We start from the raw sequence: 25,742 nt of genomic DNA, 5'->3' as shown, positions 1-25,742 counted from the left end.
GTCAAGATATAAATATCTTGGTTGCTGGCTTAATGAACAGTGGGATCCAGAAATAGGTATAAAGACAAGGATTGAAGTTGCACTCCAGTCCATGAAAATGAGAACACTATTCTACAATAAAGACCTAAACATGGAAGTCAGATGCCGAATGCTACGTGTGGTCTATTCTGCTCTATGGGGTCGAAACATGGACATCGAGGGCAACAACCATCAAGAAAATCTAAGCCTTTGAGATGTGGCTATACAGAAGAATGCTAAAGATATCATGGACAGAAAACATTACCAATGAAGATGTCTTAAAATCCATTGGGAAAACTAAACATCTTGTACAAATAATCAAGAAACGAAAAACATATCTTGGCCACATCATGAGAAACAGCAAATACCAACTTCTACAAACTATTTTGGTAGGAAGAATTGATGGCAAAGGAACCAGAGGAAGAAAATGAATATCATGGTTTGACAACATCAAGACATGGACAGGAAAGAGCAGTGCACAACTGCTCAGATTAGCACAAGAACGCAGTTTGTTTGCCAAGATGGTCGCTGACCTTCAATAGAAGATAGCACAATAAGAAGAAGACTATAATAAATTTAGTTTAATCCTTTATCCAAGTGTAAGCAAACAAAGTTTGTGCTTGAAGTATCTTCAGAACTGAGGCAACTCGTGGTAAAGGTGGACTAAGCTCTCATCACTTGTCTTAGCATCTCCCATAATGCAAAGCACATCTCCTTTCAGAGATGTATAATGCTATGCATTAAAGTAAAGGCCACTACCCAGACCTTTATTGGGGTCTTGTCAGAGGCATACTTCAGGAGCAAACTTTGTTTGCTTACACTTGGATAAAGGATTAAAAACTAAATTTATTATAGTCTAACCAAGTGAAAATTAAACTTCCAACATCTTTCTCTAAATCCAGAGTAATTTAATAATAAGGTGGTACACCTTTTGGCAATTGGTATAGGTAAATATGATCTCTCCATTGCTTCTGCCTTAGTATCACCACTTCTGGGTCTGGCTCCCACTGCAAGACCTCAATAAAGGTCAATACTGGTCTGGGTAGTGACCCTTCCCTTAATGCATAGCAATATACATGTCTGCAAGGTGCTTTGCATTATGAGAGATACTGAGACAAGGAGTGATGAGATCTTGGTCCACCTTTACCATGAGCAGCCTCAGTCCTGAAGATACTTCAGGCACAAACTTTGTTTGCTTACACTTGGATAAAGGATTAAATTAAATGTATTATATTGGTAAGTTTTGACATCACCTCACTCTTTACCAATATTCCCTTAAATGACACCTTAACACTATTAAACGTTTTTCTTTCGAATATCTTAGATCTCTTTTCCTTTGCCATCAATTCTGGTTATGTTTCTTGGAAGGACAAAATTTACAAACAGATAAAGGAAACTACTATGGGTTCCCCTTCCACCAATTTTTACATGGAAAATTTTGAAAAATGAGTCAGTCTCAGACCTTTTCAAACCTTATCTGGCTAAGATATGCAGATAATGTGTTCTCTATTTGGCCTCATGGCCCAGATACTCCTTCCTCAGTCACCTCAATAGCCAACATCCAAGAATCCAGTTTATTAAGGAAAAGGGAAATAACAATAGTTTATCTGTCCTAGACACTTTAGGAAGGGTAAACTATTAACAAGCCTTCCTAATGGTAACCTTTCTTTCACTGTATATAGAAAACCCACTCACAGTATAGGTAGATACATTTACGAACTCTCCTACCACCAATCCTCTTAACAATATGGAATTAATAAAACCAATCAATGGAGCCCACAATCTTCGTTCCACTGGAACCTTCCAACAGAAATTAACCACAAGCACAACACTTTCCTTTCCAATGGCTACAGCAATTACAGAATTATTTCGCATCCAAACAAGTGGTACAGTAGTAAGTAATTGGTACATCTACAACAAATTAGGATACATTACAAATGAGAACAGCTTAAATTTAATAAGTAAATTATACAAGGAATAAGTAAAATATGAAGGAAAAGGAAACTATACGTGAGTTATATACAATAAATATGGTCAGTTATTCCTCCAGTATCTTGTGTAATCAACTGCTCTTTCTGTAAAAGATATCAAGGTCCTTTTTTGCGCAAGGTGATTGAAAAAGGGTGACAAGAAAGGAGGAAGGTTTTTCAGAAGATTACATAATTAAAAAAAATAATCAGTTCCTCCCTTCCCTGGCCATCTCTTCAGAAGGATTACAGAAATGCCATCACTGTCCCCACCTACATTCATGACACATCTGAAAAAAAAAAGTACGACCTCTGCTGCAAGATGGCTTACTTCAGACACACAGATAGATCAATAACCATCCGTTTAGAACACAAATCATACATCTGCTATCACAACTATGATCAATCTGGCCTTGCAGGCTATGTTTTGGAAACAACCCACAAGATTTGGAGAAAAAACACCATGCTCCACCATAGTAAATTCAAAAAAAGAAAGACTTTTTTTAGAATTTGTGGTAAAACACTGAAATCAACTGAATGTAAATAAATATGATTGCATAAAACTTCCCAAAATTTGGGAAACTAATTATCAGAGGTCCCACTTTACATCCTAGGCCACCTACAAATGCCCATAAAGGACATACCACCTAGATAGCACTTTAGAGTCACCTACGTGTTTCATTTAGTATTGTGCTGTATTTTAGTGTTACAAGAGTTATTTATAATCCCTAAAGTTGACTCAGTGACAGACGAAATATTGGAAGCATTAAAATCAGTTTTTAATCCTTTCCTAGTGCTGTAAATATTCCATCAAATCTCAAAAATAATGTTTTAGTATCACTTCAATTAGCTACAAATTCTGTCTCATTTATCATGTTTTCTATAAACTTATCTTTTCCATTTCTCTTAATCTCTTCATATATATTTTTTTTTCCCTCTTGTAATCAAATGTTATTTTTATCTTGTATTTTTTCTATCCCTATTTCATTCTTCAATTTTCAGTTGTGTGTGAAGATAACAATTTTGTCTTTTCTTTTATGCACTCTTAGTACTTTTGACTGCTTCATGATATATTTTTAATCTGTCCACAATTCATTAATGCTTCATGCTCCTTTTTGTCTGGTCTGAATTAGAATTTCATAAGAATCTAATGCATATTTTCCTTCAGTTTCTCCATATTTTTTTATTTTGTTTATATTATACACTAATCTTATTTTAATTTCTCCTATTAATAAAAATAGTCTATATGAGCATATTATACTAGGGGAGGGTCAGCGTCCCTCCCCTAGTATAATATAAAAATGTAATTGATGTATACTGCTTTTCAAAAATATTTCATTCCTTTTTCTTTTACCCATAACTAGGGCTTTTAATTACAAAATTTGGTATATCTACTGAATTTTCATAAACACTGAATCATGCTTTTTCTGCGTCAAGCATTTTCCCCCCTTCACCAGTGGTTTTCTGTTTTCCATAAATATTTTAAACTTAATCCTGGACAGTCACTGTGATCTAGACTTTAAATTTAATAAACCCACAATTAGCTGTAAAGTGCATAAAAGATGTGAATAAATAAAACGTTACTCAATGGGAGGCGATTTGTTAATGATACAATTAATGTAGTGAGTACAGGTAATAAAATTCAGTCTATTACCTACTGTAGAAACTCCATAGCTAGTTAATATAGATGGCCTTTGGTTGGAAAGATACAGATTCAAATACCAGCTGAGAAGCCAACATGAAGTTGGTATCCAGATTCAGTTGTGTGTGCTATCATGTGGTTTATACAACTTGTGATACAAAATTCACATCAATATAACTATGATTTCATTTTTTTATTGATGTACGAGTTTTAAGAGTGCATACCACATCAGCACTCATAAATGGTCCTATGTAATTAACTGCAGGATAAATTTGAATATTCTAATTTATCAATTAATTGTAACCAAATCTACACAGTGCAGGGGGGGGGGGACAGTTTTAAGATGTATTAGAAAACGATAATGAAGGAGAATGTTATATTTGGTTGGCATATTTAAATTACTCCAAAGGTGTAAATGTGAACCATCATTAATAAGTCATGTGAGAATGGGAAATGTGCATGAAATAAGTGCGAATAGAAATATTTTCATTAATGGTAATCAAATTATTAATAATTAGACATCTGATTTGTATCCTATAAATTACCGGGTGAGTGAATAGCATATGATGCTATAAAGTATATTTTAAAAAATTAAATAAACTTACATCCTGAGGGGAAAAGATTTGTTTGCAAAATATAAAAGTATAATTAACCAATAATAAACAGCTGCTATATACATTTAGTAGTTCAGTTTAAACTATAGGGAGAGGTTAATCCAATGAATTAATAATGTTGAGAACATGATTCATTTAAGTATAGCAGGAATACACGTGGTTTGATGCAGCAAATATCCATAATTTTACTGAGATTCAGTATATAATGAATGCCGAGTCTCAGTAAACATTTTCTGTAAAATAAATTTACAGAAAAATGTTGATTACATATTGGGGAAAAATAAAATAAAAAATTTACAAACATAATACACTAATAAAAGTACACCAGAAGGTCCATCAAATTTTTGCTGCCCAGAATTTGGCCAAATCACAAGCTTTAGGTCGCATTAATCAAATCGTCCATTGTACAACTAAAGGGACATAACAAGAAGCGAGCCATAGTTTGCTCATCCCCAACATTCACAAGCCCCCGCTTTTTACATTGTCTTTGAATCTTCTGATGCCACATCACAGCCTATTCACAGCTTTCCAAATAGTCCAGTTTTCTCTATTGCCTGGAAGACTTTCAGACTTTCACCCAATGTGTAAGGTGACTATCTTCCATGAGGCTAGTCTTGATTGTTGGAGGTTTTCAGTAAGGCTTTCACTGGTATCAAGAAAAACATTTCCTGAATTTTAACCATTCATGGACAGGTTGATCTACAGACCATCCTAAATAGAGGATGGTCTGTAGATCAACACGGATGCTTTAAGTCTCATTTCTAGCTGCCATCTCGCATCTAATATCTGGAGGTGCTATACCAGCCAAACAGATTTTTTTTCATTAGGTGTTATCTCAAACAACCAGTAACAAGTCTACATGTCTCATTTAAGGCAACATCCACCTGCTTAGCATAGTAGGATCCATACCATACAGGGCACAGGTATTCTACTGTTCAGTAACATAAGAGCCAAGGCAGTGGTTCTTATTGTTGGGGCTTGTGTTTCCCAGGTAGTGCCAAATAGTTTCTTGAAAATACTATTCCTTGGAGTTACCTTATGTTCTGCATTTATGCAATGTCTTTCATAAGTGAGAGCATGGTCTAAAGTTATCCCTAAATATTTAGGTGTTGGACAATGATCTAAGTGAGTGCTCTCCCAAGTTATTTGTAGTTTCCTTGTTGCTTGTTTATTCTTTAAATGGAAAGCAGACTTGGGTTTTTAGGGGATTAGGTTTCAACTGGTTTTCACTATAGCAAGAGCTTTTGTTCTACAAAATAATCTGCCTGAGTGGCAATGGCATGATCATCAGCATAGATGGAACTTAAACATTTTATGCAATAATAAGATACATAACATCCAATCATTATCAGAATTATCCACACTTTCAGGAATCCTACATTCATTTTTTTTTGTTTGTTTTATTTAGTGTCAGCAGCTCTTCTATCAATAGATCTCACATATACTATTATTTTAGTGTAGATCAACAACTTCTTATAATACACAAGTATTCATTTTTGGTCCCACAGAGGGTTCTACTAAAAAGGAAGAAGTGGAGGAATTCTTTCAGGCTTTAGAGAAAGCAACTGACACAATGAAAAAGGAAAAGCTGGTCCTTGTTATGGATCTAAATAGCAGAGTAGGAAATTATTGTCAGGCACACAAAAATATTTTGGGAAAATTTGGAGAAAACAGAAAAAAGTTAATAATAATGCAAATACCTATTGGATTTCTACTCAGGACATGGAATTATTACTAACACCATGTTCCAACATAAAAATGTGCACAAATTCACATGAAGAGAAGAGGCAAGGAATAAGAAAGGTCTCATTGACTATGTCATTGTTGATAGTAATGTTTTCCCACTGGTGCAAGACACTAGAATGGAAAGAGAATATGAAATTGGAAGTGATCACCATTTAGTCTTGAGCAGGATAAAATTGAATTTTATACTGAAAAGAACATGTAAGTTGACATCTGCAGTTCACATCTGAGAACATGAGCAGTTCTCAGATGTGAACTGCAGACGAAAATACACAAACAATATTCAAGAAAAAATGAAAGGGTTTGAGAACAGGAACCCGAACCTTGGAGATTCAGTGGCAAATAAGTCAGCTTGTGCTCTTGAGAATACAGAGACAAATGTAAGAAAGCTAAACTGTGTGAAACCACATTTTCAGGCTGCCTTTCGAAGAAATTACTCAACCACTGATCAACTTTTCTACTTAACCAAGTCAATTCAAGATAACTTCCAGATCAAACCTACAAAATCCACCATTGCAGCTTTTATAATTTTAGCAATGCCTTTGATGAGGTGTGGAACAGAAACTCTTTTCCAAACTTTGTCATATTGAAATAGAAGGGAAAATTCTAAACCGGATTTATGACTTTCTAAGGAATAGAACAACTCGAGTTAGAATAAATAATACTTTTTCCAAGAAAGTGAAAATAAGACATGTATCCCTCAAGACAGCATTTTGAGCCTGCTCCTTTTTTTATTGCAGAAAAATATAAATAAAAAAACAATTTTGTTTGCTAATGATTTAGTTCTATTCTCAGCTCATAACTTAAAACAAAGCCACTGTTTTATCTACATACTATCAAAACCCAAAAAAAATCAAAATTAACCCTAATCAATCAGAAACACGTATATTTGCCATTAATTAATGAAAACTCCAAATACCTTGGAGTTACCTCTGGATCCATCATTAAGCTTCAATAAACTTATCAACAATGTTGCAGCCAGAGCAAAAACAAGATTATCATGAAAAGTTACCTCTGGTAAAGAGTGGAGAGCTGAAGTCACATACACCTCTGTTATCCAACACATAATGGAATATGTTTCACCATCTGGATGCAAACATCACAAGCCAGTTTAGACAAGCTTATAAAAATTCAGAAAATTGCAGTTAAAATCATATGTGGACTAAAAAATACAATTCCTGGATTTATTTAGCATATGGCAATCTACATGCAGTTATAAAAGTAGAAATGTGGAGGATTGATTGCATCAGGTGCCAGTTTCGGTGAGGGAATTTTTCCACACTTGTACAGTAAGCTTGCACATCTTCCATATCTGGTGCGAATCCTGTCCAGTGTTCAATGTATTTTGGCTCAGTTCCATACCCGAGATGTTGAGACAATGCCTATTAAACCAAGTTTCGAGTTGGGCATTGGTGTTTATGCTCCACGTTTGTTTCCCATTGTTCTTTGGTATTGTAGTTGATTGTTCTCAGGTGTTTAGCTTCAAGGAAGGAGGATTTCAGTCTATTGAGCTGTAGCTCTAGTATGCACCGTTGAGTTTCTTCTGATTACCGATATTTTCTCCAAGGACAACATGGAAATATCTATTGCTAAGCATATTATTAATAAGCTGTATTGTTCTTTGGCATGATAGTACTCGCATTAGTTTATACAGCATAACCTCTCTCTCTCTGCAGACAGTGTCCTATGCAGCAGTTAAATCAAGGAAAACTATGGAAGTTATTAGATTTCGTTGAAAGCCTGCTTCAACATATGAAGTGTAAGCAAACAAAAGTTTGCACCTGAAGTATTTTCAGAATGGGGCAGATAAACTATGGGCTACCATCAACTCAAAGTTTAATTGCTGTGCCACTACCATGATCTCTTGCCTTAAGACTAGCCACACAAGACCAATCAAGTTTAACAATGGCATAAAAGTCTTCCTATCTGCAAAATCTGTAACATCAAGGAAGCATTACCACTGCAGTATGAATATTTTAAAATGTGAACTTTATAACAACCCAGAAAAGGCGCTTTATAAAATAAATGAATTTGACCTCTATGATCTGGTATAATAATAAAAGAAAAATCTTTAGAATAGATTCTGACACCAACTCCGACATAATTCTTCAGTAGGGTCAAGGAAGTATTGATCATTCCACCCAGTTCATTCCATGATAATACTGCAAGAGGTCTCAGCAGTGGCGTAGCTAGAGCTTTTGCCGCCCAGGACGGTCCCAGAATTTGTCGCCCCTCTCAACACACACACACCAAAAATACTACAAAAAGTCAAAATGATGTATAGGGAAATAAATTAAAATTTATTTAATTATATAAATTATGTTTATTTTTGAAGTAAAGCTTTAACTTCAACATTCAAAAATGATTTTTCTTGCTTTTCTGTTAGCAAAATCAATGACAATGGTGAAGTCTATTTCATAGTAACCTATGTAATTCTCAATCTATTTTATTTAGAAAAACTACTCTCACAACTAGCAACACTTACAGAAATTGTGAGGAAAATTCACAGCAGCATTACAATATTTGGAACTGAGTTCTCGCGACTGTATTTTAGAATTAACCGCAAAAAGTTCAAAAAGGTTCAAAGTGCCGCCCGGGGCAGCCGCCCCTCCGCACCCCCACTAGCTACGCCGCTGAGTCTGTTTTTCATAATCACCTGCCTTACTGTTCCACACATATCCCTTACTAATAGAATATATAATAGCAACAGTCAGAGATTCTCTAAAATTCCTTTTCCAAACTCCCACTTTTACAATTGATAATAACTTAATCTTAACAGATCTTTATGTTAGCCTGTCCCCTATGCTCAAGTTTAAGCAAACTTTTAGGTTCTTTATTTACTTAAAGCTTCTGGTACCATACTCTTAAATAATACCTAAACAATGCTACCAGAGTAGCAGTTAACCAGGCTAACAACCACACCAACATCTCTAAACACATTTAGAGAAGCGTTCTCTCCAAGACTCTGACATACACCTAATAACAAATGTGAATGCAGGGATATGGAAATGAAAATAATTAGGCAAATTTCCCAAATAACCAACACCTGAGCAACTCTGAATGCAGAAAAGACAAGCTAACTATCATTATCCCTTATCCAAAAAATAACAATTAAATAAACTAAAAAATAAAATTAATTAAATTAAAAAAATAATATAAAATAAAACTATATTGGAAAAAAACATTAACAGTAAGGAAAAACACCTACCAAATTATATAAGACACTACTGTCTAGCCCAGAGTGTTTCCAGAATCCACTTTTGGGAAGCTGCCCCCCAAAACAGGAGAGTCCCCAAAACTTAAAAAGTAAGATCTATAAATATTTCACCCGCCCCTCTTTCAGGACAGACAACTCACTTCATCTTTCCTGTCTTTTTCTCTCTTGAGGCCATAGCTTCATACGAGACTGTCAAACCTAACACAGGAGCAAAATACCTGATCCTGTAAGAGTTGATTACAACCTGGAAAAATGCAGACAATGTTAGTACTCAAGAAACAAGATGGCATGCAACTAAGGTGTGATGGATAGAGTGGTGGAAAGTTGCTGAAACCATTCTACCTATGAATTTGTAATGAATGCAACCTTCTCTGTTTTTCGTGGATAAAAATCCAATACCACTAACAAGAAGGCGCTAATTATGTAATTAGTAAAACAGATCTGGTATTCAAACAAGTCAGATTTCTTCTGGATATTTGGATTCAATAAATATTTCTGGATATTTCTTGAATCCAAACCAGTTTTTCTGAGTAAGTAGAGTTCGGGCCTTATACCGAGTAAATTTCTGTCTAAAAAGGAAGACCAAATATAAATTTTAAGGAGGTTTTGAATTGCAAAAACTTTGACAGTAAGGAAAAACACCTATCAAATTATATAAGACACTACTGTCTAGCCCAGAGTATTTCCAGAATCCACTTTTAGGAAGCTGTCCCCCCCGAAATTTTTCGCATCAGTATTAAGTTTACGTACCATAGATTACCACATGAGAATGATGTACCCACTGCAGAACTACGATACCTATCAAGAAGGAAACTGTCCTATTTATGAAAACAAACAGAAATAAGCAACCAAAAGTATATTTCAAATCAAGAGGGTGACATCGTACGACACAAGATCTCTACGAATACATTTATCTCCAATAACCCGTATGAGCTTACAAACCAGCAATCCATTTATAAATCATTTCAATACTTTTCTTCAGTAAATGAATAATAAAAATTCTTTTTATAAAAATATATTCTAATAAAAAACATTTGAAACGTTATAAAAACTTCCTTTACACCGCCGAACATTATCCATCAAAAACTACTAAATATACTGTACATAATACAATCTATCTTCCTGTTGTTTCAATGGCCAAGAGTTAACCAACTAAGCCTAATCGAATATGAATCATATACAAACATAATTTAAGGCAATTTTTGAAATAAAAAACTAATTGGATAAGTTTGTAAATAACACTTATAATCACCTGAAATTGTCCTTATCCCTCTAAAATAACAGTACAGTAAACCAGATGCAGATGATTCAAAACCTCATACCCAATGTCTAATAAACCTTACACGCTGCCAAGAAAAGGACGTAAAATCTATTCACTCATGGATGTGTTTCATATATTGCCTAACAGATGGCGATATATACAATAATATAAATTAATTTCAATATAACTTTCAAAACTATGAAATAATACTGAATTTAATATCCACTTGATTTATATAATTTTGCATCACCGAACTGAAGCCTTTTGGCTCTTTATTTTAATAAAACTTTACGCACCGAGAGGTTGCTTACGAAAAATACACCTCTCCGACACATCACGTTCCCAAGTACTGGAAAATTGGTAGTCGAGTGGGTTTTTTGCATTGATAGTGAGCTTTTCAAGATTTCAGGCAGATGAGTGATCGCCAACACAGCGTTCTTGCAGTTATCTTTTGTGCAAGGTAGGATTTTATCTCACTTAAATTTTCTCAGGCCCTCTCCTGTTCCCTGCCCAGTGCCCGGCAGTAGTCTTCCGCCTTTAAAGGTAGAAAGGGACAAGGCAGGTCCTGTTCCACGTGAAATGCCCTTCAAACTACAGATTAGGCATAATCATGAATACTCCATATGATGAATTAAACTTTAAGGAACTCCTTGCAGTTTTCAAGCATGTTGGATGACACCTTAATTCCAAATGGCCTGGTAGGGTAGAGATCCATCAGATTACTGAAGTCGAATCAGAGGACTACCAATCCACTTTCCAGCACTTCTCAAAATAACACCAGCGTGAATATGTCGCCAGCTATCGACCAGCCCCTGCTGGACTCAGATGACTCTACAGACTGTCAAGTGGTCAGTAGAAAGAAATGCAGGAAGGACTCTCCAACTGCAGAACCTGAAACAACAGCAGAAAGAGAGGTTCAGCCCAAAGATAGGATAGCACCGATGGACACATCGGTACAGACCGTTGAAAGAGCAGCTACAAGGAACACAGTGTCTCAGCCCCAAGAAAGAATTCCACTAGTGATTCTAAGATCTAAAAACAAATGGTGGACAGTAGCAGAGGTGATGAAGAACACCAAAATCAAGTTCACCTCTGCTAAAATTCAGATGGTGTCCGCATTCAACCGGAAGGAGTAACGGACTACCGTCGGCTTACTAAATTTATGGACGAGCTGAAAATTCCATATCATACATTCCAGCTAAAAAGCGAGAAAAACTTAATAGTAGTCATATGAGGTCTAGAGGAAACAGTAACATCAGAGGGGATAGCCGCTGACCTCAAGTCTCAAGGCTTAAAAGCTATAAAAGTTTCGGCCATGTACAGTGCAGACAAACGTCCCATGGCCCTGGTTTTAGTTGAAATTAGTAAAGACCAAAGAGAAATATATGACCTAAAAATTGTTTGCAACCTAGTGATTAAGACAGAGCATATCAGAAGGAAGACATCTGCTGGTCAATGCCACCGCTGCCAGAAGTGTGGGCATGAGGAGAAGCTTTGTAAAGCAGAGTACAAGTGCGTTAAGTGTGGAGGCAATTACCCCTCTCATACATGTTCTAAACCACGCACTACGCCTGCCAAATGCGCAACTTGCGGTGGGCCGCACCCAGAGAATTACAAGGGTTGCTCATCCCATCCATCTAAAATGTCTAAAGCTAGAGAAACAGGAGTCCCATCAACTCAGAAGAATGATACACCTCCTACAACAAAAAACCCTTTTCAAGCTTCTACAAGTAACAGATCGTACAACTCAGTGGTTGTCTCACACACCAAATCAGCAGAAACTATACCAAGCAGTCACAACTCCGCCGCGATGCTTACCGCCATCTTAGGAGAAATGCTAACAGATTTTAGCAAATCAAATCCCAACCAGGCTGATACAAACAGATTTCTTAAAAATATCCAAGTGATATTCTCAATTATTAATGGATAATCCGGCCATCACAATAGATTCCACACAGGTCACATTCTGGGATGCTAATGGGCTCAGTAACAACATTATAGAACTTTAAGAATTTGTTAATCACTTAAAAATTGATATCCTATTAATCAATGAGACTCATCTACGGCCATGTGATAATACCAAGCTGAGGAATCACTCTTTCATCAGAAATGAAAAGCTCAATGCCAGAGGTGGAGGCACTGCGATCGTTGCCAAGAAAAACATCCGCCACAATGAAATAAAAGAGATCCCTACAACGAGAGTTGCAGGGATCTCTTTTATTATACGAACAATGCTGGCATTTTGAAAATATTTTCTGTTAATAACCCTCTAGGCATAACTCTGCTATCCTCTGATCTCTCTCAGCAGATTGACACTACGTAAGCAACAACAGTGGCAGGAGATCTAAATTCAAAGCATCCCTTATGGAATAGCACATGTTACAACAGAAAAATCCTTCACAGTTATTCTAGGCTGAGAATATTATCATTGCAGGTCCAAGTGAACCAACACATTATGGAACACACGGAAGGCCCGATATATTAGATATAGCTATATTAAAAAACACATCTCATCAATTCCAGCTGCAAGTGATTAACGACCTCAGATCAGACACAACCCAGTACTTTTAAATGTCCGGAGGATCCGGAACTCATACCCAGTCAATCCTTCACTAATTTCACAAAATTCAAGGCTGCAATCAACACTATGACAGATTTAGTACCAAATATCTCCTCGCGTGAAGAAATTGACGCGACAGTCAACAACCTAGAAAACAAAATTCAAATTGGCTTAGCCGCAGCCTCTTCTGTTTCCACCCCAGCTGAAGCAAACCTACTTCCAGAAGAAATCCTTGCTCTAATCAGAAACAAAAACAAAATGAGACGCCATATTCACAACACGCTATCTCCTCAAGACCGCTGAGAGCTTAATAGAGGATCAAACTTACTTCGTTACATACTAAAAGACTACAGAAATCAGCAACGGCAAAGAAAACTTTGTTCCCTGAAAGCTGAAAATAACTCTTTATGGAAACTGGCAAAAGCTCTCCGTACGGATCGCTCCAATATCCAGCCCATTCACGGAGAAAGAGGTATAGTTTATAGGGACGATGAAAAGGCAGAGGCTCTTGCAGATGCATTACAAATTCACTGCAGTCCCAACTACGTATATATGGACCTGCCCTTCATTGAGAAAACTGCGCTTTGTCAACCCTGCAGCCATGAATATATTTGTCACACCTCGGCTAAAGAAGTCGACTCAATAATTAGAAAACTTAATAACAAAAAAAAAAAACCGGTCCTGATCAGATTACTAACAAGACTATTAAGGTACTTCCGCACAAAGCTGTAATGCATATGGTGGCCATTATAAATGCAATATTCAGATTAAATTATTTTCCCCGCCTCATGGAAGTGTTCTTGTCTTCTTGCCTATAAGAACCTGATAGTAGAACCTCTGTAGGTGATATCAGTCGTTTCGGCAAAAGGCCGGGTCTATGCATGAGCGTCCTTTTCTAAATCAATTCTCTACTTCCACTCCTACCAGGCGTGTCCCCCCAGGTGGCGGATGGGGAAAACCCATTCACAGAGAAAGAGGTATAGAGGTATAGCAAATGGGTTGCTCTGAATAAACAATAAAGAGCCGGTGACAAAACCATGTAGCAGAGGCATGGCAAGCTGGCTACATTATTATTCCAGTAACTTTCATGAGCAGGAGAAAGGCTACAAACTGAGACAGTACTACTGTGAATGGAACAACCGACGCGCCTACTCGAAGACCACATAGAGTAGGTGAGAAATCAGCAATGTGGTCAGCCAAAGACGTGAAACATGTAGCCACCCTCAACATAAGATCACTGTACTGACCTGGAAAATTGCAATTAGTCCAGAAAAATGTAAAAAGACTGAAATGGAGTATTTTAGGTTTATCAGAGACACATTGATGCGGAGATGGATTCATGGATTTTCCAGAAGGAAGACCCTACTTCGCAAGAAGAAAAGATAACATACACAGAGAAGGAGTTGCATTATTAATTGAAAAGAAACTTACACACTCAGTAATTGAAATAAACCCAGTGTCTCCTAGAATAATCGCAGCCAAACTTCAAGCAAAAGAAAAAGGTCTAACAATTAAAATAATCCAGATATATGCACCAGACAGTAACCATTCTGAGGAAGAAAAAGAAAATTTCTATGAAGAACTACAACTGGACATAGATAATCCCAAAAATATAGAACTCACGATAATGATGGGAGATTTTAATGCTAAAATAGGACAGTTCACAGCAGACAAAACAGATATAAAACAGGAAAATTTGGATACGGAGAGCTTAACGTAAGAGGAGAACAATTACTCCACTTCTGTAAAGCAAACGATCTAATGATTACAAACACATTGTTCTATCAACGGCCTAATAATAAATATACATGGACACCCCCCCCCACCCAGATGGTAATATAAAGAACTGCATAGACTATATCAACAAACAATGGAAAAGATCAGTAAATAATGTACGAACATTAAGAAGTTTTCATTTTGACACTGACCACGAAATATTAACTGCCAAAGAAAGATAAAATTCAATAAAATACTGTAAAGCAAACGATCTAATGATTACAAACACATTGTTCTATCAACGGCCTAATAATAAATATACATGGACACCCCTCCACCCAGATGGTAATATAAAGAACTGCATAGACTATATCAACAAACAATGGAAAAGATCAGTAAATAATGTACGAACATTAAGAAGTTTTCATTTTGACACTGACCACGAAATATTAACTGCCAAAGAAAGATAAAATTCAACAGGAAAAACAATATCAGAAAAGAAGAAAACACCAGCCTATCAAAACTAAAAGATAGCTCAAGCAGAAGTCGATTTTTAGAACAATGTGCTTGAAATTAAAACCCTCCATCTTCCAGAACAGCAGAAAATACTGGGAAGAAGGAAAAGAAACAGTGTTATCAATTGCAAAAGATACTCTAGGTTCCAAACTCAAAATAAACAAACAGTGGATAACCCAAGAAATGATAGCTACCATAGAAGACAAAAGAGAGGCCAAGATACTTGTAAACCAACAAAACAATGAAGAGAATAGAGAAAAATACAGAGCACTAAAAAATAAAGTTGATAACCTATGCAAAAAAGGCCAAAGAAAAATGGTTAGAAGAAAAAGCTAAGAAATGCCAAGAAGCATACCAACAAAACAACCTAAAAGTCTTCCATGATACTGTAAGAGAAATTACAAAGGAATTCTCAGCAAAAGCAGTAACAATGATAAACAACAAGATGACTGAAAGCGGGAATATTGAAGATATAAGAAAAATCTGGTGAAACGATTTTAAGACTATCTTTTACCAAGGAAACAAAACTACAATGCTAACAATAGAGAAAATAATGACCACCCAAATATTTTACAAGAAGAAGTTATATACGCAATAAAACAGATGAAAAACAATAAAGCACCAGGCATTGATACTATCCCTACTGAACTGTGGTCATATGGAGGCAGCATATCAATAGAATATTTAACAACCATATTCAATAAAATACTACAAACAAGAGAGATCCCAGATGACTGGAGAACTGGAAAGATCATCCCAATATACAAGAAAGGAGACAAAAGAGACTGCAGAAATTACAGACCAATCAATTTACTCCCTCACACCTATAAAATATTCATAAAAATTATACAAAATAGATTAAAAAACACAATGAAGTATTGATAGGCATAGAACAAGCTGGTTTCCGAGGAAACTATTCAACAATAGACCAAATTTTCACATTACACCAACTAGCAGAGCTCAGCTGGGAAGCCCATAAAGAACTATAATTGTTCTTTTGTGGACTTTAAACAAGCTTTTGATAACATCAACAGAGAAATCCTTCTTAAACGTCTACTAGAAAAAGCTGTAGACAAATACATAATACAGTTTCTGATAAAATATTACTCTAAGACAAATGCAATAATTAAAAAGGACACACACACAACAGAACCCATAGAGATCCAAAAAGGAGAAATGCAAGGATGCCCATTATCCCCATGCCTATTCAACAGATATCGAGAAGAAGTTGTAAAGAAGGCAATAGAAAATGAGCCTGGAATCAATGTCAATGGTTTAAACACAAATAATATCAAATATGCGGATGATCTCGTCCTTCTTGCAAGAACTCCAAATGAACTACAAAAGTTGATCAACAAGCTAAACGAAACCTGTAAAACATATGACATGACAATAAATATACAAAAGACAAAAGTGATGAAAATAGGGAGGAACGGAACTACCATCTCAGCCACCCTCGAACAAATCGAACAAGTAGACACCTTCATATACCTTGGATCAAAACTAACAGAAACAATAGATGAACTCAAAACAATCAAACACAGAATATCGATAGGATGGACCACCATGTGAAAATTACAGAAAATCTGGAAAACAAACAAGATATCTAAGCAAGCCAAAATCAAATTATATGAAGCAATAATTATACCAACAGTCATCTATGGAGCAGAAGCGGGGACAGTTAAGAAAAGCGAAGAGAAAAAACTGCTGGAATTTGAAATGAAATGCTTAAGAAAAATAAATAGAACAAGTTGGATAGAAAAGAAAACAAACATCACAGTCAGACAAGAACTATTGTATAAAAAGACAATAATAGACAAAATTTGAAAACAACAACTGAGATGGTTTGGCCACATTGTACGCATGGACGCAAACAGGCTTCCTAGCGTCTTAATCAACACTTTTCCAACTGAAAAAAGAGACCCGGAGACCAAGAATTACCTGGCTGAAATTAATAAAGAACATCTCGGGATGCAGAACATATAAGGAACTTTTTCGAACAGCAAGGAATAGAGAAGACTGGAAGATCCTGCTCAAGAGAAGACTCAACCCGTCCTAGACGGAAGAGAAGAAGAAGAAGATGGAAACAAGAAGACATAATTCTCATTCATAAGCCAAGAAAAGCGCCTCAATTACCACAGCGTTACAGACCCATCAGTCACCTTTCATGTTTGGGAAAAATTGCGGAAAAATTCATCCTCAATCGACTTCAAGATGTGGTGAGCATAAACAACATAATTCCTAAAGAGTAGTTTGGGTTTTGAACCGGACACAGTACTGTACTACACAACAGATTCACAGATCGACGGAATTCATCACAACCGCTTTTAATTGGTGACAACATACAGGAGCTATCTTTATAGCTGTAGCAAAAACCTTTGATAAAGTTTGGCACAAAGGTCTCATCTATAAACTGTTTACAGCCAACGTTCCACTATACCTTACTAAGCTTATTGACTCCTTTATAAAAAACCGGAAATTTCAGCCGACTGAAATCCTCTTCGAAAAGAATCACTGCAGGCGTTTCCCAAGGCACGTTGTTCTCGCCGCTGGTTTTTAATATCTTTGTTGCTGATGTCCCTAGCACAACATCAACCATCATAGCTTGCTATATAGAAGACACGGCAATTCTGAGTAGATCTCTCAGACCATACCTAGCTAAGCAGCGGTTACAAACCACAGCAACAAACCTAGAAAAATGGCTCAGTAAATGGAGAGTAGCTGTGAATGCTGACAAAAGCACTGCCATGCTCTTCACAAGACAGAAGGCATCCCACTACGGAGAAGTCAAACTTTTCAACACATTTATCCCATGGGAATCTAACACAAAGTATCTAGGTATTCAGCTGGATAACCGTCTCAACTTTAACTCTCATATCGATTATGCCTGCAGCAAGTCAAACTCCGCAATTATGCAACTTTACTCTCTTCTCAACCGAAGGAGTCGTGTCAGCACTGGAAACAAATTACGGATCTACAAAGCAATCATTAGACCCACATTAACTTATGGATTAAGTTAATGTGGGTATAAGCTTGGGGTCACCCCTCTCCTGGCAACATCAAAAAGCTACAGGTTATCCAGAACAAATTTCTCCATATGATACTCAGTGCTGCGTGGTTTGTCTGGAATATTCTCCTTCACTGAGATGCTGACATTTCGGATATTCACGTTTCTCCATGATACTGCCATTACATAATTCAGCAAAGCAGCTAAACATTCCAATCAACTCATTCGAGAGTCATCTAACTATGATGAAAATGATAGGTGGAAACACAAGCGTCCGAAAGCGGCCCTGCTCATCGGTACAGACGCTCCCACACTGCCCTAAAATGGGTGAGCCAGTTGCTTGATAAACTCTCATTAATTTAAGTTCTTTTTCATAGAGATGAAGGGATTATAATCCACGGCATTGGGGTCCATCCAGTCACAAAGGTTATAAGTTCCCAAGTACTGAAGAAGAGTGTTTGCTCTCTCGAGGTTTCTGCCTGGTCTCTGAGGAGAATCAACCGGTTCGAAACAGCTTTCAGGCCAGTGAAAAAAATGAGGTCAAAGGACTTTTCCGTCCAAAGTGTAGTGTAGGACGTCATTACATGCCTACAGGTAGAGTGGTCCATAATTCCCATATATATATATATATATATATATATATATATATATATATATATATATATATATATATATATATATATATATATATATATATATATATATATATATATATATATATATATATATATATGCTTTATATTTATGCTTTATATTTATATATATATAGAGAGAGAGAAGAAAAAAACACTAAACATTCAGGGTTAAAAGACTATGAACAACACAGACAGTCTTTATACATAATTAGCATGAAAACGTTGTAGTTGTGTTTGAAGCTGTTCTTTCGTTTGTTGCATTGTTGGGAGAGTGCGTGTTTGCTGCATCAAGTGAACGCCAGTACATGATTACAGCTGAATGACTATCTGGGATTTTGTAGCTTAAGTTGTTATTTAGATAAACAGGATTGAAGATGATTTCTCTAGATTCCACAATTTTTCTCTCTATTTCGTCACTGCAACGGAAGATGTTAGTAGATTTTTCCCAGCAGACTTTGTGACTTTGGTTATCATCATTAGGATTAGCCGAGAAAAGGATATGACTTGATAATGCACTCGCTGGCTGTCTCTTGTAAGTAATGTCTCTCGTGTGTTCTTCCATACGCATTTCGACAGATTTGTCTGTCTGCCCGAAATAAGGAATATCGCAGTCACATAATATTTTATATACACCAGGGTATTTGAGTTGATGATTACAAGGTTTTGGGTGGCTAATTAAGGAACGAATCTTTGGAAGTGGAGTGAACAAGGTTCTGATATTGTATTTTCTTAGAACTTTTGCTAATTTGTGTGAAACAGTACTTATGTAAGGAATAGATATATTGCCTTTGAATCTATTTGTTTCTTCTGAGTGACGTCTAGGAGGACTAAGAAGGAATTTGTCAATGATTTTCTTGGAATATCCATTAACTTCGAAAGAAGTTTTCAGATGGTTTATTTCTGTAAGCAGTTCATTTGAGTCATCAAGAAGAGAACGGGCTATATGTCGTAAGGTGGAAATTATTCCAAGCTTATGAGGAGGGAAATGCTGAGACTGACTGTGCAGATATCTGCTGGTATGTGTGAGCTTTATGTGACTGCGATATTCCTTATTTCGGGCAGACAGACAAATCTGTCGAAATGCGTATGGAAGAACACACGAGAGACATTACTTTCAAGTGACAGCGAGCGAGTGCATTATCAAGTCATATCCTTTTCTCGGCTAATCCTAATGATGATAACCAAAGTCACAAAGTCTGCTGGGAAAAATCTACTAACATCTTCCGTTGCAGTGACGAAATAGAGAGAAAAATTATGGAATCTAGAGAAATCATCTTCAATCCTGTTCATCTAAATAACAACTTAAGCTACAACCTCCCAGATAGTCATTCAGCTCTAATCATGTACTGGCGTTCACGCGATGCAGCAAACACGCACTCTCCCAACAATGCAACAAACGAAAGAACAGCTTCAAACACAACTACAACGTTTTCATGCTAATTATGTATAAAGACTGTCTGTGTTGTTCATAGTCTTTTAACCCTGAATGTTTAGTGTTTTTTTCTTTTATAATTTCACCTGAAGAAAGCTGTTACAGGCCGAAACTAGTAGTGTGTTTATATTAAAACCTTTTTACTTAAATTTCGGTTCTAGTCATTTAATTCTTCATAAAACTATGTGTGTTAACCGAGTCAATGATCATTCTGTCATATATATATATATATATATATATATATTATTGAAATTAGGATTTACTCGGGATGTATACATTTATAAAAATAAATTTAACTGACTAGAACCCGAGAAAGTATAACAAAAACCTTTAATACATCACGACTAGTTTCATCAAAATAAAAAACATAAGATATAAAAATAACAAGGTAAAAAACATGGACTTTCCTGCTTAATAAAAAGCAGAATAGTAACAGTCATATTTGAATAGGTGACCGCGTGCTACCGTTGGCATGAGTTGAATGTGTGCGACAGCTAATTTTAGAGCGCCGGTACTTGATTACTGCGCTATGGGAATCAGGCAAATTGTAGCTTAGATTGTTGTTCAAATGTGAAGGTTCCAGAACTATTTCTTTTGATTCGATAATTCTTCTTTCGAATTCATCCTTGCATATATATATATAAATTAGTAGTGCGTTCCCAGTCAACTTGGTGTGGCTGTTCTTCAAGGTTAGAGTTTGCTGAGAAGAGGACATGACTGAAAAGGGCGCTTGCTCGGGTTCTACTGTAAGAGATGTCACGTCTATGTTCCTCAAGACGAAGTGAAACAGATTTATCTGTCTGGCCAAAATAAGGTCGACCACAGTCGCACAAAACTTTATAAACACCAGGAAAATGCAGGTGGTTATGTTTTGGTTTTGGTCGACTCAGAAAAGAACGAAGTTTTGGCAGAATAGTATAGTCGGTCTTTATGTTGATTTTCTTCAAAATCTTAGCTAGTTTTGGGGTAAGAGAGCTGATAAATTGTAACTGTATATGAGTGATAGGGTTGGAATCATCTGCTTGTCGAGGATGTTGGCGTGGTCTGAAACGTTTAGTGATGTTACGAGACGAATATCCATCACTTAAGAAGGTGTTTTTCAGGAAGTTAAGCTCTGTTTGAAGGTCTTCTTCTGTGGAAGTGAGACGTCTTGCTAGATCGGCGAGGGTGGAGATGATGCCCAGTTTCTGAGGTGGGAAGTGATGAGAAGAACGATGTAAATATCCATCAGTGTGGGTGGTTTTTCGAAAAATTGAAAATTTAAGACAGTCAGGTAATCTGTTGATCTTTAGATCCCAGAAGGGGAGAATGTCGTTAATATCTAGTTCTGATCAGAATTTAATGTTCTGATGTTGGTTATTTAAATGGTTTAGAAAGTTTTGCAGTTCCTCTAGACTATGTCCCCAGATAAGGAAGACGTCATCAATGTAGCGTAACCACAGTTTAGGAAAAAAAAAAAAAAAAATATATATATATATATGATCTCTTGAAGAAACAAATAGTTCATAATTAACTTTCAACGACTAGAATGCAGCTAAGGGCCATCTTCACGAATTCCACGGTACAACTGCTTTCCTTAGAGTATCATTGATTTAACTGATATCCTTGAGAACAGTCCTATCCTATCCTATCCTATCCTATTCCCTCAGCAATACAGCTGGTGCGGGTACTTTATGCTACCATACTAAGGAGATGATTATGAGCAAGATGGGTTCCCGTTGCCTTCCTTGCCTTAGTGTATTTTATGGCAGAACCATGTACACGGGACTGGTGTTCCTGTTTTGAGTGATGAAAACCTGGAGTTATTAGTAGATAAATTCTCCTTATGAGACAACTGAACTCACCTATAGTCGAAAGAGACCAAACAAAGATTCCTATCGTCATTGACGGGAATCGAACCCACGTATTTCCGAGCAAAGGGCTTCGTCTATATTGACTGAACTATGGAATCTCAAGAGGTCGGTATTGCAGTTTATTTTGGTCATGGTTGTTGTGTGTAATAAATTGTAACTCACACTGAAAACACTTAGAGCGAAACGAGATCCATCCTACAACTGGGAAGAAAGGGTATCATAAGATTTCTTTTTAAGTTTTGAATTGGATTGCCTGGAAAGCTTGTTGCATTTTTCAGCGTAATGGCCAGTAGAAATAATTTTAAATCCAGATTCTGTTCACCGACTGGAAGTTTTTTGAAGACTATTTACAGTCAGAACTGTGTTTATCCATCTCTGTATAAAAAATGTAGAGTGTTTTCCTCAAGAATCATAGGAATTTTACCATGCAATTCAGAAAAATCGAATACATCAGAATCCGCACGATTTCAGTCAAAATTATCCATCAGCATTTAGTACGATATGCCATGCTGAATCTCTGGCCGTCTCTGTAGCTCTCCAATTCGGTAAATATAATCTTAACTATTACAGATAATACAAACATATATTACACAAGTTGCAAAAGCAGCAAGAAACTGGTAGGACTGAGATTAAAGAGAAGCATGTGGTCCGAAATAATAATAAAGTCTCGCGAACAAATGAGAAAAATAAGTTAAGGAGAAAATTATGTACGGAAACGTAATGATCAGGTGAGTACTTCATGATAGTGTGGAAAAATCGTGTTTTCTTGCCTCAAAAATCTACAATCTTAGTCATGCCATCCGGAATTAAAAGGTAAGGAGAGAGAATTCATGGTCATGGTTGGCGCTTATGATCTCAGAAGCGAAAAGTGTTCTGTGATGGAGGATGGAAAGGAGTTGTTAGAAGAAGCAAAATTGAAGAGCAAGAAAGTGCAGATTGTAAGGCTCCTTCTATGCAAAACTGGAGGCGAACTAAGGTGAGAGTTTGTAAAAATTGAATCAATCCGAAGATTGTGCAGAAGGAATGGTAGGATTTCTGAACCTTGGTCTGTATTTAACTGAAAAAATGATTTGTAGAATGCAAATGAAAGGCATCTAAATGGTTTTAGTTTTAGGTATCTAGAGAGAGCTTTATTCAGTAAGCATGCTGAAGTGCAAACTCAGGAAAACTTTAACAATTAGCTAGAGGCAGATGAGTTTGTGGAAAAGGAACCCATGAAATGACTTAGTGAGTGTGAGAATGATTAAGCACGAAATCTAATATCTCAAACAAAAGTATTGATTAATATATTCAATTCAACAAGTAAGGTTAATGAATTACATGAAATAATTTTAGCATGAATAAAAATGGTCAACCACCACCTAGACATAACATTAACATTAACATTTCTGACTAGATGGGTGAAGCAAAATTGCTTTTCATATTCCCCTTTGTCTTGTAATGGAAGAACTTTGAATGGAGTGTTTATGAGCTATATTCTCGCCCAATAAAGGCAATGAAGTTAGTTGTGTTCAGCTGAACTTAAAATAGATTTTGGTCTTTTATATTTGTTGATTTCTTCTTCATTATATTCCGAGGCTTCCTTGATTAACGGGTTTGGATGGTTTCTTGGTAAAGAACTTCTCAGCTAGATTTATGAGAAAGGAAGAGATATAAGGGATATTAACTTCTCTATGGATCTGGGTGTTTCTTATGAACCAAGGGGCATCCAGAATCATCCTCAGGCACTTATTCTGTAATCTCTGAAGTTTTAGAATGGTCGAATTTGCGGTATGGCTCCATGCTGGCAATGCGTAAGTGATAACCGGTAGAATTACCATCTTGTAAATTGTCAATTTTGTTTGCGTGTCCAGTTTACTTTGTCTGTTGATCATAGGGTAGAGCTGTGCTAAGACGTTGGATGTCTTTGAGGTAATGTAACTAATATATTTGCTGAATAGGAGTTTACTATCAAGAATCACTCCAAGATATTTAACTTCAGTCTGCCATGGAATCTTTACTTTCAATAAATAAATATCCTCCATGGTATGGATTTTCTTTCTAGTAAACAATATAGCTGAGCTTTTCTGGGGGTTAACTTGGATCCTCCAGTCTGCCATCCACTTTTCTAAAGTGTGTATGCTAGATTGTAGTCTTTTAGTTGCCAGTTTTGGGCTCAGTGATCTTGCCATCAGTGCAGTATCATCTGCATATAATGCAGTGAATGTTGTTCTTGGGTTCAGAGGGATGTCTGCTACATACATTGAAAACAGGAGAGGTGCCAAAAGAGATCCTTGAGGTATGCCTGCCGGAGATCCTGCGTCTGGTCGAAACCGTTTCGCCTACCCTGACCTGCATATATCTATCTTTCAGGTAAGAATGTATTACATTTATTAACCTGACTGGAAAATTAAATTTTATGAGTTTGTAGAGAAGACCTTGATGCCATACTTTATCAAAAGCCTTCTCTGCGTCGATGAAGATGACAGCTATATTGAGTTTCCAGTTGAAACCTTTAGTAATGATTTCTACCAGCTGGTGCACTTCTTGAGCTGTACTATGGGCTCTACAGAATCAGAACTGTTCATTAGGCAAAATTCCTAACTTATCTGTTTCGGCTTGGAATCTTGAGAGGATCACTTTCTCTGTCACCTTTCCGAGGCTGGATAATAGGCTTATGGGTCTGTAGCTTTCAGGAAGGTGAGCATTTTTTCCTGGCTTCTTCAGTGGTATGATTGTTGCTGTTTTCCATGTAGTAGGGAAATGCTGGAATCTAAAGATGGCATTTGTAATGTTGACGAGATGGACTATGGCCATTCTTGGAAGTAGTTTTGCTATTCTGATAGTTATGCCATCCGGTCCTGGAGCTTTTTTATTGTTTAGATGGGAGATGATATTTATCATTTCTGTTGGATTTGTAGGAGTGATATGTTTGGAGTTAACTGTGTTCTGTCTTAAGGTTGTCCTAACATGGCGATGTATCTTGTACATAAGGTTGGTATTTAAATTTGTATACGATGGGTTGCACTGAGATTCTAGGTTATCTACTAGTGCTTCGGCTTTCTCTTCATCTTTGTGAACTGTCCCTTTCTTGGTTTGTATAGGGGGTATGAGTTGCTTTTTGGTGCGGATTGCTCTTAAGAATTTCCATACAGAATGATCTTCAGTATGGATGTTAGCCAATTTGGTTTCCCATTGATGGTTTCTGTGCTTTTGAAGAGCTTCTCGGACCTGCCTGTTTAGATTGTTCAATACTTTTTTATCTTGTGGGGCTCTTGTATTGTGGTATCTCTTCCTGGTTCTATTCTTTGGTCAGATTTGATCCATGATTTCTTCAGGGTTACGGTTGGTTGGGTTGATGACAGTGGATTGTCTGACTGATTCAATTGCTTTCTGAATTTGTATGGTTAAGTTTTTTATTGCTGTGTCAATCTCTTCCTTTTTACTGATATTGGGCACCAGACCAATATGATCAGGAAGAACCTTGGCTAATTTGTCCCATGGTATGAATATGTGCAGAGGAGAGAATTGATCTGATGAACCTAGATTAAGCACTATGGGACTGTGGTCAGAAGATAATTC

General features: G+C 36.5%; 1 protein-coding gene across 1 annotated transcript in view; it reads right to left on the bottom strand.

The window, feature by feature from the left end:
- Positions 1-10,591, bottom strand: part of LOC150097297 (small ribosomal subunit protein uS8) — a 42,392-nt gene extending 31,801 nt beyond the window's left edge. The window contains exon 1 of the mRNA XM_090407750.1: positions 10,454-10,591. The gene's annotated coding sequence lies outside the window, so the exon portion shown is untranslated. The remainder of the gene's footprint in view (positions 1-10,453) is intronic.
- Positions 10,592-25,742: the final 15,151 nt, after the last annotated feature.

Source organism: Typopeltis vanoorti, chromosome 17 (genome assembly GCF_054136105.1).
Source record: "Typopeltis vanoorti isolate ZY-2024b chromosome 17, IOZ_Tvanoo_1.0, whole genome shotgun sequence".
Classification (NCBI taxonomy): domain Eukaryota; kingdom Metazoa; phylum Arthropoda; class Arachnida; order Uropygi; family Thelyphonidae; genus Typopeltis; species Typopeltis vanoorti.
Note: the sequence above shows the minus strand (reverse complement) of the source record. Positions and strands in the feature narration are given on the sequence as shown.